General features: G+C 48.4%; 1 protein-coding gene across 1 annotated transcript in view; it reads left to right on the top strand.

Moving 5' to 3' along the window:
- Positions 1–14: 14 nt before the first annotated feature.
- PLB1 (phospholipase B1) overlaps positions 15–13,968 on the top strand; it is a 201,933-nt gene continuing 187,979 nt past the window's right edge. The window contains exons 1-2 of the mRNA XM_067703362.1: positions 15–1,270; positions 13,860–13,956. The gene's annotated coding sequence lies outside the window, so the exon portion shown is untranslated. The remainder of the gene's footprint in view (positions 1,271–13,859; positions 13,957–13,968) is intronic.

Genomic DNA, 13,968 nt, shown 5'->3' with positions numbered 1-13,968 from the left:
TGTATTTGAGGTATGTCGATGATGTGGCGTAAAGACTGCTATAAGATCCTGGAGGCAAAAAAAAGTTGTACAAGATTCCTACAGCTTGATGGGGAATTTATCTTTCTGAACACCTTGTTTTCTTTCTTTTTTTAAGTATTGGTGGAATGGTCCCATTGGAAAGGCTGCTAAATAGGCCTCTCCAGGCAGGACTGTGATCTCAGAAATCTTTGTATACTTTTGAAAATTGAGGAGTAGCTCTGCTCTAAAGCATCTCTGGTGGTGTTTTGTTGTTGTTGTTCTGTTTTGTTATTTTACTGTAATACAAGCCTACAGTATTTGCACTAAAGAAAGCTTGTTAGAAAAAGCTTGCTGCTATGGAAGAGAGAACATATTACAACTTTTTTTCCTTTTTTTTTTTTTTTTTTTGGTTAGCTTCTCCACTTTCAATTGAGTAGCATTTTGTAGAATAAAATGAATTAAGATTGAAGAGCCTCTGATGGTTGGTTTATTCTGTGTTTTCTTCCCATCTCTCCTGTCTCGTCTCCTTTTTTCTTGTAGACTTTTCTACCTTTGGCCCCGTGGGCAGAGTTGGTCTCTCTGGTGGGAGTGGGGAAGCAAGGAATGGCTCCGCGGGAACCTCTTTCTGCAAAACTGGGAGGTGAGCTGCTGGGAGGGGCTCAGACCTTCCCCGCCTCCTCTCTCTTGCTTCTTTCTCTTCTTGACCCTCTCCAAACCCTCCCAGTCCTTTTTCCCACTTCTCAGGGCCTGATTCTCAGCTGGCTGCCAAGTGCAAACCACTAATGGTTCACAGTGCTGTCCCTTCCTGGGGGTACTTTGGATTATATTTCAACAAGGTTGCTGGAAACTCAAGAATCTTCAAAAAACCAATTTAAGGTATTGCTCAGATGGTCCAGGTGGTCACGTGAGGTCACACACAGGAAAGGCCTCTGGAAGCAACCAAGGTGTGCAGATAAGTGGGGTGATCACATCTCCGGACTTCCTTTTTGAATAGAGCCGGTTTGTTGGGTGTGGAACACTGAGAAGTGTCAGCCAGATCCCATTGCCCTGCAGACCAGGAAACCCCGGGGTAAATGGGGGAGCATCTATTCTGGGCGCTCGTTCCCTTTAATATAAACAGTAGGGAGGCACACCTGTCATTAGTTAGCTCTCGCGATGGTTGGCCCCAGCTGAGAGTCGGGCCCTGAGATGACGCCACTTGCTCCTAATCTGCGTAAGATGAGCCCAGGGTGTAGGCCTCGTTTCCTGGAGGACCCAAGAGCACTGGACTGTGAGTCACAGGGGCCCAGAATCCTAGGCCTGCCCCCACTGCTCGTAACCTCTCTGAGCCTTAGTTTCCGCTCTGTAGAGGGGGAGGGTAACAATAATACTGTGAGAGCACCCGCGTGGGAAGGATTCCCGTATCTCCTTTCCCTTTCGAGAGGGCCTGGAATATAAGGGAACGGGGCACTCAGAACTCTCGGCACCGGGCCTCCAAGCCGCCTCTTCTGCCCGAGTAGACAACAAGGAAAGGGTCTGGGGTGTCTCAGTGGTACCTGTAGTTTCCTGAGCAGCTGACGTGTCTCTTTGTGAGTGTCAAGGAGGCAGGTGCTGGGAGGGTTCGTGTCGGCTTCCGTCGGCTTTCGGGATTATGCTGTCCTGAGAGAAGCAGGCGTCTCTGCTCGCCTCTCGTGGCTAGGCGCTTCTGTGACATTTTTCAAATTCCAGTAACACTTCGAAATCGACTTTGTTTGTTAAAATTCCCACCTCTTCACTCACATGGCAATTAGAGAGGCTGATGGTTGCCAGGCGCTTATTAGATGGAGTCATAAGCAGTCCTGTTTCTCTGGGTGGCTGTCGATGCCTTCAAAACATGCAGACAGCTTTTTAGTCTTTTATTGAGAAAAACAATAAGGGGCCACCTCCACTGGGCTCTAACAGGGTCTGCTGGGGAATTTGCAATTCCTGCTGAGTCTAGGCTGTCTTGAACTGGTCACTGGTTCAGCGACCTGGGTTGATGGTAAACTCTATTGATTACATATCCAACACAGTTGGAGTTCTAAAGATTAAGCGGGGTTCTCTCCCTCGGGAAAGACGACTTGGTGAGCGACTCCTGGGACTATCCCCTTTTGCTGGACCTAGAGTTTCCCAAGTGAACACAACTTTGTCACTGGGCTTTCTTTGTTTACTGGACTGCCGCTGAATAAGGGAAAAGGAATTTCTCCTGGAGCTGCTATTTTCCAAGGCCGTCAGCAGTGTTTGTCTCTTGGGTTACTGAATGAGACACGTATGTGAAGGCATAGGAGAAGGTATGAAGTGCTGAAAAAAAAAAGGAGGAGACTTGGTTATAAAGTTGACTGATGCAACTTGATTATAGCACAGCCACTGGGCTCTGGGCTCCCGGGCCATGTTTGAAATGAAAGGGTGTGATTTCCCTTTGGGTCCTGCGTTTTTAAAAGATGGACGGGTACTGGTATGTGGTCAGCCCAGCCCCCGCCGCTGGTCCGGGGCCCTGCCAGGCCTGCACACAGCAGGCCCCACTGAGCAGGGCTGACGGCCGCCCCGCCCGTCGCCACCAGCCTGGCACTTGATCCAGGATGTTGCTTTAGCACCTGCCCTTGCTCTCTCTGACGGAGTCTGTTCCCCCCGTGACGCGACAACAAAAGGACGGCTTCCTGAGAAGCTGCGAGCTGTTAGGACAAGTCCACCCGCCGTTCGTTGCAACCAGCCTTCACCTTTGTGGGACCTGCCTGGAGTGGAGAGAAACTGTAGCCTGTGACTCTGCTCTTTGGGGCAGGATCGTCCTCCTTCCTCCCCACTGGGCCCTGACGGACAAACGGCCCAGAGAAGCGTCTGGGGCGCCATCCACAGTCTGCGAGTTGTTGTCTCTGGGAGGTTCCCCTGGTTTAAAGGAAAAAATAAAACCTGCTTCAGGCTCCACCTCTGGAACTAGAAAGTCCTTAATCAAACGAAACACCTTAACAAGTCCTTGTTAAGGACTCAGCCAACGGAGTAACAAACCAAAATACACACATTCAACTGGTTTGTCACGGTGCTCAGCTGAATGTCTCTGAGGACCCTTTGGAGGCCTGACCCAAAGGTGAAACTCACATAACATAAAAGTAACCATGTTAAAGTGAACAATTCAGTGGCATTTGGGACCTTTACAATGTTGTGCAACTACCACTTCTATCTAGTTCCAAAACATTTTCATCACTCCTAAAGGAAACCCTGACCCATTACGCAGTCACTCCCCATCCCCCCTGCCTCCAGTCCCTGGCAACCACCAGTGTGCTTTCTGTCTCTATGGATTTCAATTTAGGTAGTATTTTTGAGAATCCCAATGACTCTATTTTCTGAACTAAAAAACAATCATGAAACATTAGCATGGAAAATAATAGCTATGAATAGTGATGCAGTTTCCTCCTTACTTTAGTGCTTTGTAGATTTCATATCCTTTACACTGGTGGTCTTGTTCAGAAATGTTGCTGAACATGTTGGAAATGATCAGCTCCAGGAGAAATTCCTTTTCCCTTATGCAGTGGTGGATCTGGTACACTGGCAAAGACAGTCACCACCTTGATCTGCTCTATAAGACATGCCTTTGTTTCTCAAGTAAAGACGGAATAAATCTGAAAAGACAGACTTTGTTCCCGGATGAAAACAGGCACCTTTTCTGTGTTGTAAACATAGGAGAACCACATTTAAATTAATTAAAAAAATTAATGTGCAGATGGAGACTGTCACCATCATAGTCTTGCAGGTATGAGGGAGAAAATATTCATTCAAAAATATTTTTGTGTCCCTACTAAGTGCATGACACTCTAAAGCCACCACTGGGGACACAGTTGTATAAGACTCTATTTACCCAAGTGTTATATAAGGTGTCTCTTTGCCTCACAGTCAAATTTTTCATTTGAAATAACAATCAATTATGAACTAGAAGCTTCCCTCAAGGAGGTTACGATCTGATGGGAGTAAAGGGACAGGGAAAACAGACATTCACAGTGGAAGATGTTAAGTGACTAAGCCTGTGGCAGGTGAGGGTTTCAGAGAAGATTCTGCAGCGGAAGAGGCCCTGGGCTGGGAGGAGCAGTGGAGTCTGTACAGGACAGAGTGGAGAGCAGGCATTCCTGGCACAGGGAACAGTCTGAGCAAAGACCCAGTGCGGGAGGAAAGCGTGGGACAGCTTTGGGGACCAGGAAGTAGTCCCCAACATCTGGAGCATGGGCAGGTTTAAGGGATGCTGGAAATTGAACCTGAGATCTCGAGAGCCTCAATGACAGGCTTGAATCTTCTCATCAGTCAGTCATTCAGCCCAATGTAGTGCCTGTGCGTGCCAGGCCCTGTCCTCCGTGCTGGGGAGATAGAGGTGATAAGGAAGCACCCACATGCGTGCGCACACACACACATACACATACACGCACACCCCTGCCATCGTCTAATGGGAGTACGATCAAGTAATTACAAGTTCACTGGGCATCTCAAAGAAGACACAAAAGCTGTCATGGGTGCAGTTATCACTGGGACTTTCCCTAATCTGTGGGGCTTCCCAGAACTAGTGGCATTTAAGCTGAGACCCCAAATGTAAGCAGAAATGAGAATTTTGTTTTGAGGTATTGGGAGCTGTACGCAGGGGCCCGGCGGGTATGGACATGGCTTCCGTCACACACTAGGAATATTGAGGCAGCAGATGTGCAAGATGGGGAGATGGGAGCGGGGAGCAGGGAGGCCAGGGGCTCTGCCCACAGCTCGGGAGAGAGACAGCGTGTCTCCTGCCTGCCCTCCTTTGCCTGCTTTAACAGAGAAGGGTCCCTCCTGCTCCCCAAGCCTCATTCCTCCCACCTTCTTCTCAGGGACCTTCCTCAAGCAGCTTATACCTCTTCTTATTCCGTCGTTGACCTCTGCCTCTCTAAGGGCTCTTCCCATTAAATGAGGTCCAGTCTTGCCCATCTTAAAAAGGATAAGAGCCCTCCCTTGACTCCATCCCTATTTCAGCCTCGCAGGAGTTATCTTTACTCGCTGGGCCCACTTCTTCACCTCCCACTCTTTCCTCAACCCACTCAAGTCTGCTTCCACCTCCACTGCCCTGAGACTACTTCCCTGTGACCAAATCCTACAGATATATCTCAGCCCGCATCTTCCTTGACCACGGCACGGCAGCTGGCTCTGCTCACCGCTCCTTCCTTGCAATGCCATTTTCTTTGGTTTCCCTCTTCCTGCCCTTGACTCTCATCTCTCCCTCACCACCACCAACTCCTGTCTCACTTCCTAAATATGCTTCAGGTCTGAATGTGCTATCCAACCCTACCATCACCATCCTCGTACAAACCCCTGTCATCCCTCACCTGGGATGTCACCTCCAATCCCCATTCTGCAGCCATAGTGCCAACATTTTGTGTGTTCACAGTCTGCAGGTTCTGGGACCCAACCACTAAATTGATTATGTAAGTCTCCCACTCAAATCCTGTGGTAGAGATATATCCATTAGTATTACATTCAGCTGCCGGTGACAGAAAACCCAAATAAACAGAACCTTGAACACACAGAGCTTTAGTCTCTCCTATAAAAGTCTGGAGCCAGAGCTTGAGGGCTGGTCTGGTGGTTTCATGAAGTTGTCAGGGGCCAAAATCCTCTAGCTTTTCTTTCCTGTCCATTCCCAAGATATGGCCCTAATTTCCATGATCCGTGTTCTACCAAACTCTAGCCATCATATTTGCTTTCCAAGAAGCAGTATGGTGGAATGGGGGAGAGGCTTCTCCTCCCCCTCTTTTATTTCAACTCCTTCCCTCTTACAGAGAGTTTCCTGAAAAACCTTATGACACTTCTATTTATATGTTATTAGCTAGAAGTTACTCCCATGGTCAGAGCTAGCTGCAAGGGAGTCTGAGAAATGTAATCTTAAATAGAGCCTTAGTGATACACAGCCTTAGTCATAAAACTGGGGGTTGTGTTATTGAGGAAGAAGGGAAGAATGGGTACTGGAGTAACCAACGGGCGGTTTCTGCCATAGTCTGCCCTTTGGCCACCCCAAAATGTATATGCCTCCCTCTTCTCATACACTGAATTATTATTTCCTTTCCTCCCCCGGGGAGACAACTCCAAAGCCTCAGGCAGATCAAGGGCCCAGGATCATCAGGCGATGTGCAGCCCTCTGCATGGGCTTCAGACGAAGCTCTGTATGGTCTGAACACATCTAAGTGAAAACACTCCACCCCATACTTACTTGCCAGGTGGAATAGGAATAGGATAACTGCAGTGAAGACTCCCATTCAGAAAAGGGAATCAAGGGAACACATCCGACACTGGTTCACGGCAACGATCAGATACTGATAGACTGGAGGAGGGAAGCCCCCTCCCCGGCAGTGGAGCTTTGTCCACTGTCTGTGTCTCTGGGCTTCTCCTTCTGGGAGGCCCTTCTTTGTGCATTATCTCCCATGGCTACACCTGAAACAGGCATTGGTGAGCAGGCCCCCTGGGAGCTTCAGAGTGTTCACTGTCTACTTCCTGCGACTGCAGGTTCTGGGACCCAGGGATTGGATAAGGAAGTAACTATTAAATGACAGGCCATAGTCAATACTTTTTGTTGTTGTTTGTTCAATGCATTAAAAAAAAAATGCTTAGCAGGATTTCAATCCATCTGCTTCTTGTCTATTTCTTATATAAAACCCACAGCTACAGATCTAATGCAGCCATCATTTTAACACTGCATGGGAACCCAGGGTGGCTTCAGAAGGTTAAATTCAAACCTTCCCTGTGCCTAACCACCCTGCAATTTACTTTGATGTGAAGACCTCTAGAGAGATACTTAAGGAAATCTCCTCCCAGTCTCCCCTCCCTCCCTCATCTAACACACCTTTGCTATCTGGGACATCAACTGGAGGATGGACCACTAGGGTGCACACCTGACTTCCTTCCACACTTGCCTCCTCTCTTACCTCCTCCCCAACATCCTCCAGACTAGAGATCGAGGCTCTCTCCTCTGTTCTCCTCTTCATTTTTTTTTCTTTTTGGTAGCTTGCACGCTTATTTATTTATTTGGCCGCACCGTGTGGCACGCGGGATCTCAGTTCCCCGACCAGGGATCGAACCTGTGCCCCCTGCAGTGGAAGCGCGGAGTCCTAACCTCTGGGCTGCCAGGGAAGTCCCTGTTCTCTTCTTTAGATAATGCCCTAAGATCAATTCTGTCAGGTTAGCTTCTTGAAATCTTAAAGAGAAAGTTAAAGACATCCAGAACATCTTTTTCTTGATAGAGAGTCTTTCAAGACTATCGCCTGGCTGAAAAATCTTATTTTCAACGTCAGAAGCTAAATACTACTTATCTCCTTCTCTGAATTGTTTTTCTTTGATAATTCTGACACCACTTTCAAGGCAAGCAGACGAATGCACTGATTAGGAAGGAGGTCACATGCACAGAAATGCAAAAGAGAAATGCAAGTGATCCTATTTTGAAAACGAGAATCCTGCTTACATCATTAAAAACTTCCTGTTTTGCTGAGGGTGATTTCAAAATGTGTAAGCGGATTCTTTGGGGTTTGATTCCTTCTTCCTCCCCAGCCTCATCTGGTCAAACTCCCAGCCTCACATTTTCTCAACAACCACACTGGACTTTTCTCAGTTCCTTCAACACATTTTGCTCAGGACCTTCATAACAGCTTTAGTGTAGCCTGGAAATCTCTTTGCCTCTCTCTCTGACCATCTCCTGTTCATTTCTCAGGTCTCAATTTAAAGGTCACTCAATTTAAAGGTCACTGAAATTTAAACATTTCCCTGCCATGTCATCCCTCAGATCATCTTGCACCTTTGGGACTACTCAATTATTTTAAACAGCATATTAAGTATCTCTGTTCCCCACTGGAACATCAGCTGCAGGAGGGCAAGAATGATCTCTCTTCTGTCCGCCTGACACATCCTTAGGTCATCATATCTCTAACCTAGATTAGAATGTTGAGTTCCTAAAACGCAAATCTCCTTGAAGTCCTTCCTCTTTTCACTCAGGTTAAAGTCAATCTCCTTTGTGCCGCTTCCAAGGCCTTGTGTGATCTGGCCCCACGTCTTGCCACTTGACTCCCCGTCCCCTTCCATGTTGATCTAGATTGAAATGTCTTTCAGGGTATTATAGGCGCTGAATCTTTGCCTACAATCTTCAGGTAAGTTATGCCCAATTTATGGTATAAACAACTTCATCCTTCAGCTCTTAGCCAAGAGCTGCTTTGATTGATGGATGGACTTGTCATTCATCCTGTTCTAGGTGCCAGGAACTGTGCTGAGGAAACAAACGGCATGAACAAGACAGACGGGACCCCCAGTCTCCATGTTATCTTCCCTGACCACTCTCAGCCCGAGGCTCGGTTCCGTGTCTCTCCTCTGGGCTCCCCTGACTCTGAAAACCCGCTAGCAGTGTCTCATCCTACCGCCGCAATGACTGTTTACCTGTCTGTCTCCCCTGCCAGCCCAGAAGCTATTTGTTGACTGAATCTAGGAAGCGTCAAGGTCCTCAGCTGGGGGGTAGTTACAGGAACTAGGAAATGGCATGGAACGGATGAGGTGGGCCACAGACGCTGTGGGCAGGGGGTGCAGGGCAATGTAGACCGGGGGCAGGGACGGAAGCAAAGGAAACAGCAGAAGCCCCTGCTTCTCCTCCTTCCTCAGGGAGTTACAGAGAGTGTGGTCCGAGAAACGTGTTTGGAGCCGGACTCCAAAGGTCTGGCTATATGATTCCGTTTATCCTGTTACAGAATAGGTACACCCAAAGAGGTAGCATGTGAGTTGGTGGTTGCCAGGGGCTGGGGACAGGGAGGATGGGGGGGATAGATCAATGGGCACAGGGTTTTTCTTCTGAGGAGATAAAAATGTTTTAGAAACAGGTAGTGGTGGTTGCACAACATTATGAAATGTTATGAAGGCCGCTGAATTGTACGCTTTAAAAATGGTTAATTTTTTTTTTTTTTTTTTTGCGGTATGTGGGCCTCTCACTGTTGTGGCCTCTCCCGTTGTGGAGCACAGGCTCCGGATGCGCAGGCTCAGTGGCCATGGCTCACAGGCCCAGCTGCTCCGCAGCATGTGGGATCCTCCCGGACCGGGGCACAAACCCGTGTCCCCTGCATCGGCAGGCAGACTCTCAACCACTGCGCCACCAGGGAAGCCCCAAAATGGTTAATTTTATTATGTGAATTTCACCTACAGAAGGGAGGAAGGGAGGAAGGACTCAGAGCTGGAGTAAGGGGCGAGTGTAGGGGCCGTTTCTTTCCCTCTGCCAGTCCCTGATGAAGTTACAGTGACTCCTGGGACTGTGGGGCTGGCTGGGTCTGCTTTGACAGGGGAAAGAGGCTTCCAGGACATCTGGTTCTTCTCCAGGTGCAGGTAAGCTTGGAACACCTGGACACTGGCCCCTATGCACCCGGGCGTGGGGCAAGAGCATCACAATCTTCTCAGATGCAGGGACTGGATGGCAGGCTTTCCTGGATGGGGCAGAAGAGGACTGCTCCACACACATCTGTACCGAGAATTGGGTCTTGAAAGCCATAGTGAATAAGTGTGAGTGTTTGTCAGGGTGTGAGGTTGGTGTGTCTAGCTGAGGGGCAATGTGGTTAAAGGGAAACCACCCGAAGTGGTACTGTCCTCAGGTCCTTCTTCTGCCAACAAATGGCTGTATAATCTTAAGCTAGTCACTTCTTGTTTCTCAATAAAAATAAAAGCCACAGCCATTACTGGTGGGAAAGAGGAATGGTACAGCCGCTCTGGAAGACAGTTTAGCAGTTTCTTACAAAACTAAATATACTCTTTTTAAAAAAAATTTTTGTTTTATTGAAGTATAGTTGATTTACAATGTTGTGTTAGTTTCTGGTATACAGCAAAGTGACTCAGTTATACATATATATAATAGTTTATGGACTTCCCTGGTGGCACAGAGGTTAAGAATCCGCCTGCCAATGCAGGGGACATGGGTTCGAGTCCTGGTCCAGGAAGATCCCATGTGCCACGGAGCAACTAAGCCCGTGCGCCACAACTACTGAGCCTGTTCTCTAGAGCCCGTGAGCCAAACTACTGAGCCTGTGTGCTGCAACTACTGAAGCCCGTGCACCTAGAGGTCATGCTCCACAACAAGAGAAGCCACTGCAATAAGCCCGCGCACCGCAACGAAGAGCAGCCCCCACTCGCTGCAACTAGAGAAAACCTGTGTGCAGCAATGAAGACCCAATGCGGCCAAAAAAAATTTAAAAAAAAATAGCTTGCATTTGCTAATACCAAACTCACACTCCTTCCCTCCCCCCTCCCCTTTCCCCCTTGGCAACCACCAGTCTGTTCTCTATGTCTGAGTCTGTTTCTGTTTCGTAGATAAGTTCATTTGTGTCATATTTTAGATTCCACGTGTTAAGTGATATCATATGGTATTTGTCTTTTTCTGACTTAATTCATTTAGTATGATAATCTAGAGGTCCATCCATGTTGCTGCAAATGGCATTACTTCATTCTTTTTATGGCTGAGTAATATATATATACATATATATATATATATACACACACACACATACCACATCTTCTTTATCCATTCATATGTCAATGGACATTTAGGTTGTTTCCAATACATATGTATCTACCAATAATTACCTTAAATGTTGATGGACTAAATACTCCAATCAAAAGACATAGTGTCGACTGGATAAAAAAACAAGAGCCTACATTAAACATACCCTTTTTGAACCCACAATGGTGCTCCTAGGTATTTATCCAAGCAAGTTGGAAAGTTATGTCCACACAAAACCCTGTACATGGATGTTTACAGCAGCTGTATTTATAATTGCCAAAACTTGGAAGCAACCAAGATGTCCTTCAGTAGGTGGATGAAGAAGGAAACTGTGGCACATCCAGACAATGGAATATTCTTCAGTGATAAAAAGAAATGAGCGATCAAGCCACAAAAAGACATGGAGGAAACTTGAAAGCATACTGCTAAGTGAAGGAAGTCAGTCTAAAAAAGGCTACATACCGTGCGATTCCAACTATATGACATTCTGGAAAAGGCAAAACTATGAAGATAGTAAAAAGATCAGTGGTTGCCGAGCATTCAGGGGGAGGGAGGGATGAATGGGCAGAGCACGGAGGACTTCTAGGGCAGTGAAAGTATTCTGTATATTATGATGGGGGGTAAACGGCATTATACATTTGTCCATAGAGCGTACAACACTGAGAAAGAACCCTAATGTAAACTGGGGACTCTGCGTGGTCATGATGTGTCAGTGTGGGTTCAGGGACTGTAACCACGCTGGTGGGGGATGTTGGTGGTGGGGAGGCCATGTGTGTGTGTGTGTGTTGGCGGGGGCCAGAGGGTGTATGGGAACTCTCTGTACTTTCAGTTTTGCTGTGAACCTAAAACTGCTCTAAAAAATTAAGTCCATTTTAAAAAAGGTACCTAAAAACATACAGGCTATCACTGTTGAGTGCTTACTCTGTTCCAGCAGAGTACTGAGCACTGCACACCCACTCTGCCTTTAGTCCTCACAACCACCTCCAGGTTACAGATGAGGACGCTCAGGCTCTGAAGGATAGGTGACTTGTCCAAGGGCACCCAGCTGGTCATTGAAGAGCCACAAGCGACTGTAGCACCTATCCTTGGCTACCTTTCTGCCTCAGTTGACTGTCCAAATGGTGGTGATGATGACAACATCCCCACCTGCGAGGTTGTGAGCATTAAATGAGCCCTGGGTGAAAAGGTCCTTTGTAGAGGTTTGCACAGAAGTTATTATTTGATTAAGTTGCTGTGTAAAGGGTATGTGTAATAAGCTCTTGGAGAGAAGAGTTCAGTTTAAAGCAAAGGCGTGGCCTTTCTCAGACCTGTGGGGACGGGAGGTGTATAGGTTGTGGATGTGCCAGGGCTCTCACCTCCTCTCCACGTGCTCGGGGGGGTCCTGGTGGCGGCCAGGGCCATCCCAACCCACTGCCTGCACATCGACCAGGACCCGGCCCTCAAGCAGCAGTGAGGTAGAGCGCAAAGGAACGGGGGCGACCCCTCCCTATTTTTCACGCTCAAGATGGAGCACAGAGCTGACCCCGAGGGATCTAGCATGGCGCTAGCAACCATTTAAAGCCATTCAAGCCTTTAAATCCCTGTTGGGTCACTCATTAGCTGAGTGAACTTGGATGAGTTACTCAACCTCCCTGAACTTCCATTTTCTCATCTGCAAAATGAGGATAACTCCATAGGGTTATTGGAAGGATTATGTGAGATAATGTACTTAAGGTGACTCAAACCTAGTAAGCCCTGCATGATAATTGTGTCATCGTTATGCAGCCATCCTTCCTTATTACGACACGACTGAGGTGGAACCCAGGGAGTGCAAACAGCTCGTCCCAGGCTACACAGCCAGTTTGCGGCAGGCCTGGGCTTCCTCTGCAATCATTTCCACCCCTGCCTTGGTCGGGCCTTTTCTGAGAATCCCTCACAGATCAAACAAATCGATAGCCTGCATTTCACACCCTGGCCGGTAGGCCCCTGCCCCCATTTGGCAATGGAATTAGAAAACCACAGGCTGTTACTTTTTCCCGGCTCTGCCACTAGTTTGCAAACTGGGATGATTTCCTTGAGTTCCTCAGTGCTGAGCTCCGCCCCCTTCATCTGAGATGGGCCTCCCTGTGGGCTCCAACAGATCAGCAGATCTCCAAGAACAATATTAGCATTCCAGAGCCCCTGGCCTGCTCATCCTACAGCCACATCAGTATCCAGACACCCACCCCCAACTCTGCTGAGTGGACCCCGATCATCAGCATTTCTCTGACTTGGTGACACCTTATCCCCTTCTCACAAGTGCTGCCTGACATGCAGGTCTTTTACACAATTAAAGTGAATTAAAAGTATGTAATTCTGCTTGGAACATTTCGCAACAGCCCTGCAGATAATGACAGACACCTCGGCATTGTGAAGCACAGCTGGGAGCTCTGGCTGCCGTCAAAGCTGGCTCTGATACCCCAAAGCCAGGCATTCGGTGACCAGCAGTCTCTGCCCTGGACAGATCTCCCCGAGGGAGTCTCTGCTACTCTGAAACCCCTGCTTCCTCCCGTCCCCACCTCCCACCATTTCAGAGCCCTCGCACCCCGTAACCACTGCCTCATAAGCCATCACTCCTCCCCCTTCCCTGTGCCACAGGTCCTGCTGACGGGGCCACCCCATGGGCCCAAGGAGCAGGTGTGAGTGGGTGACTGGTTGAGGGTAGGGATAAGGCGCTGTGGAGACCCTGAAGGGGTCCTCGCCTGCCAGGCCGAGCTGGGAGATCCATGGAGGGTCCCCAGGAATGACCACTAGCACTTAGGCTGTTCCAAGCACTTAGCAGACAGTAACCTATGAAGCAGATACTATTATTACCCCTACTTTAGAGATGGGTGTATTGAGGCCCAGAGAGGCTAAGTAACTTGTCCAATGCCACACAGCTTGAAACTGGCAGAGCAGAGATGTGGGTCCATCATTTGGGCCAGGGTGCCATTGGAACACGGGAACTGGCTACCCCCTAAGCTAATCCCACCCACCCAATCACCTCTCCCCTCTGCCACTGACAGGTGCCTTCTGTGTTATCTGCAGTTACATCTTCGAGACACGGCTGGGCTCTCTCTGCAAGTCAGGACAAGCACACAGGGTGGCTGGCCACGGGTTGAAGGCCCTCTGTCTGCTTTCCCCGCCCACAGACCCAGCCTCACCCCAGCTTGGGAACCCTTTGAGGGTGCTATGATCTGAATGTTTGTGTCCCCCCAAAATTCAAATGTTGAAGCCTAACCCCCAAGGTGATGGTATTAGGAAGTGGGGCCTTTGGGAGGTGATTAGGTCATGAGTGGAATGAGCACCCTTGTCAAACCAGCCCCAGAGACACCCCTTGCTTCCTTTCCACCAGGTGAAGACACAGCAAGAAGTCAGCTGCCTGAGACCCTGGGAGGGCCCTCACCTGACCATGCTGGTACCCTGATCCTGGACTTCCGGCCTGCAGAACTGTGAGAAATAAT

This window comes from Pseudorca crassidens, chromosome 14, assembly GCF_039906515.1.
Source record: "Pseudorca crassidens isolate mPseCra1 chromosome 14, mPseCra1.hap1, whole genome shotgun sequence".
NCBI classification, from domain to species: domain Eukaryota; kingdom Metazoa; phylum Chordata; class Mammalia; order Artiodactyla; family Delphinidae; genus Pseudorca; species Pseudorca crassidens.
The sequence above is the reverse complement of the archived record's forward strand: the minus strand, read 5'-3'. Positions and strand labels throughout refer to the sequence as shown.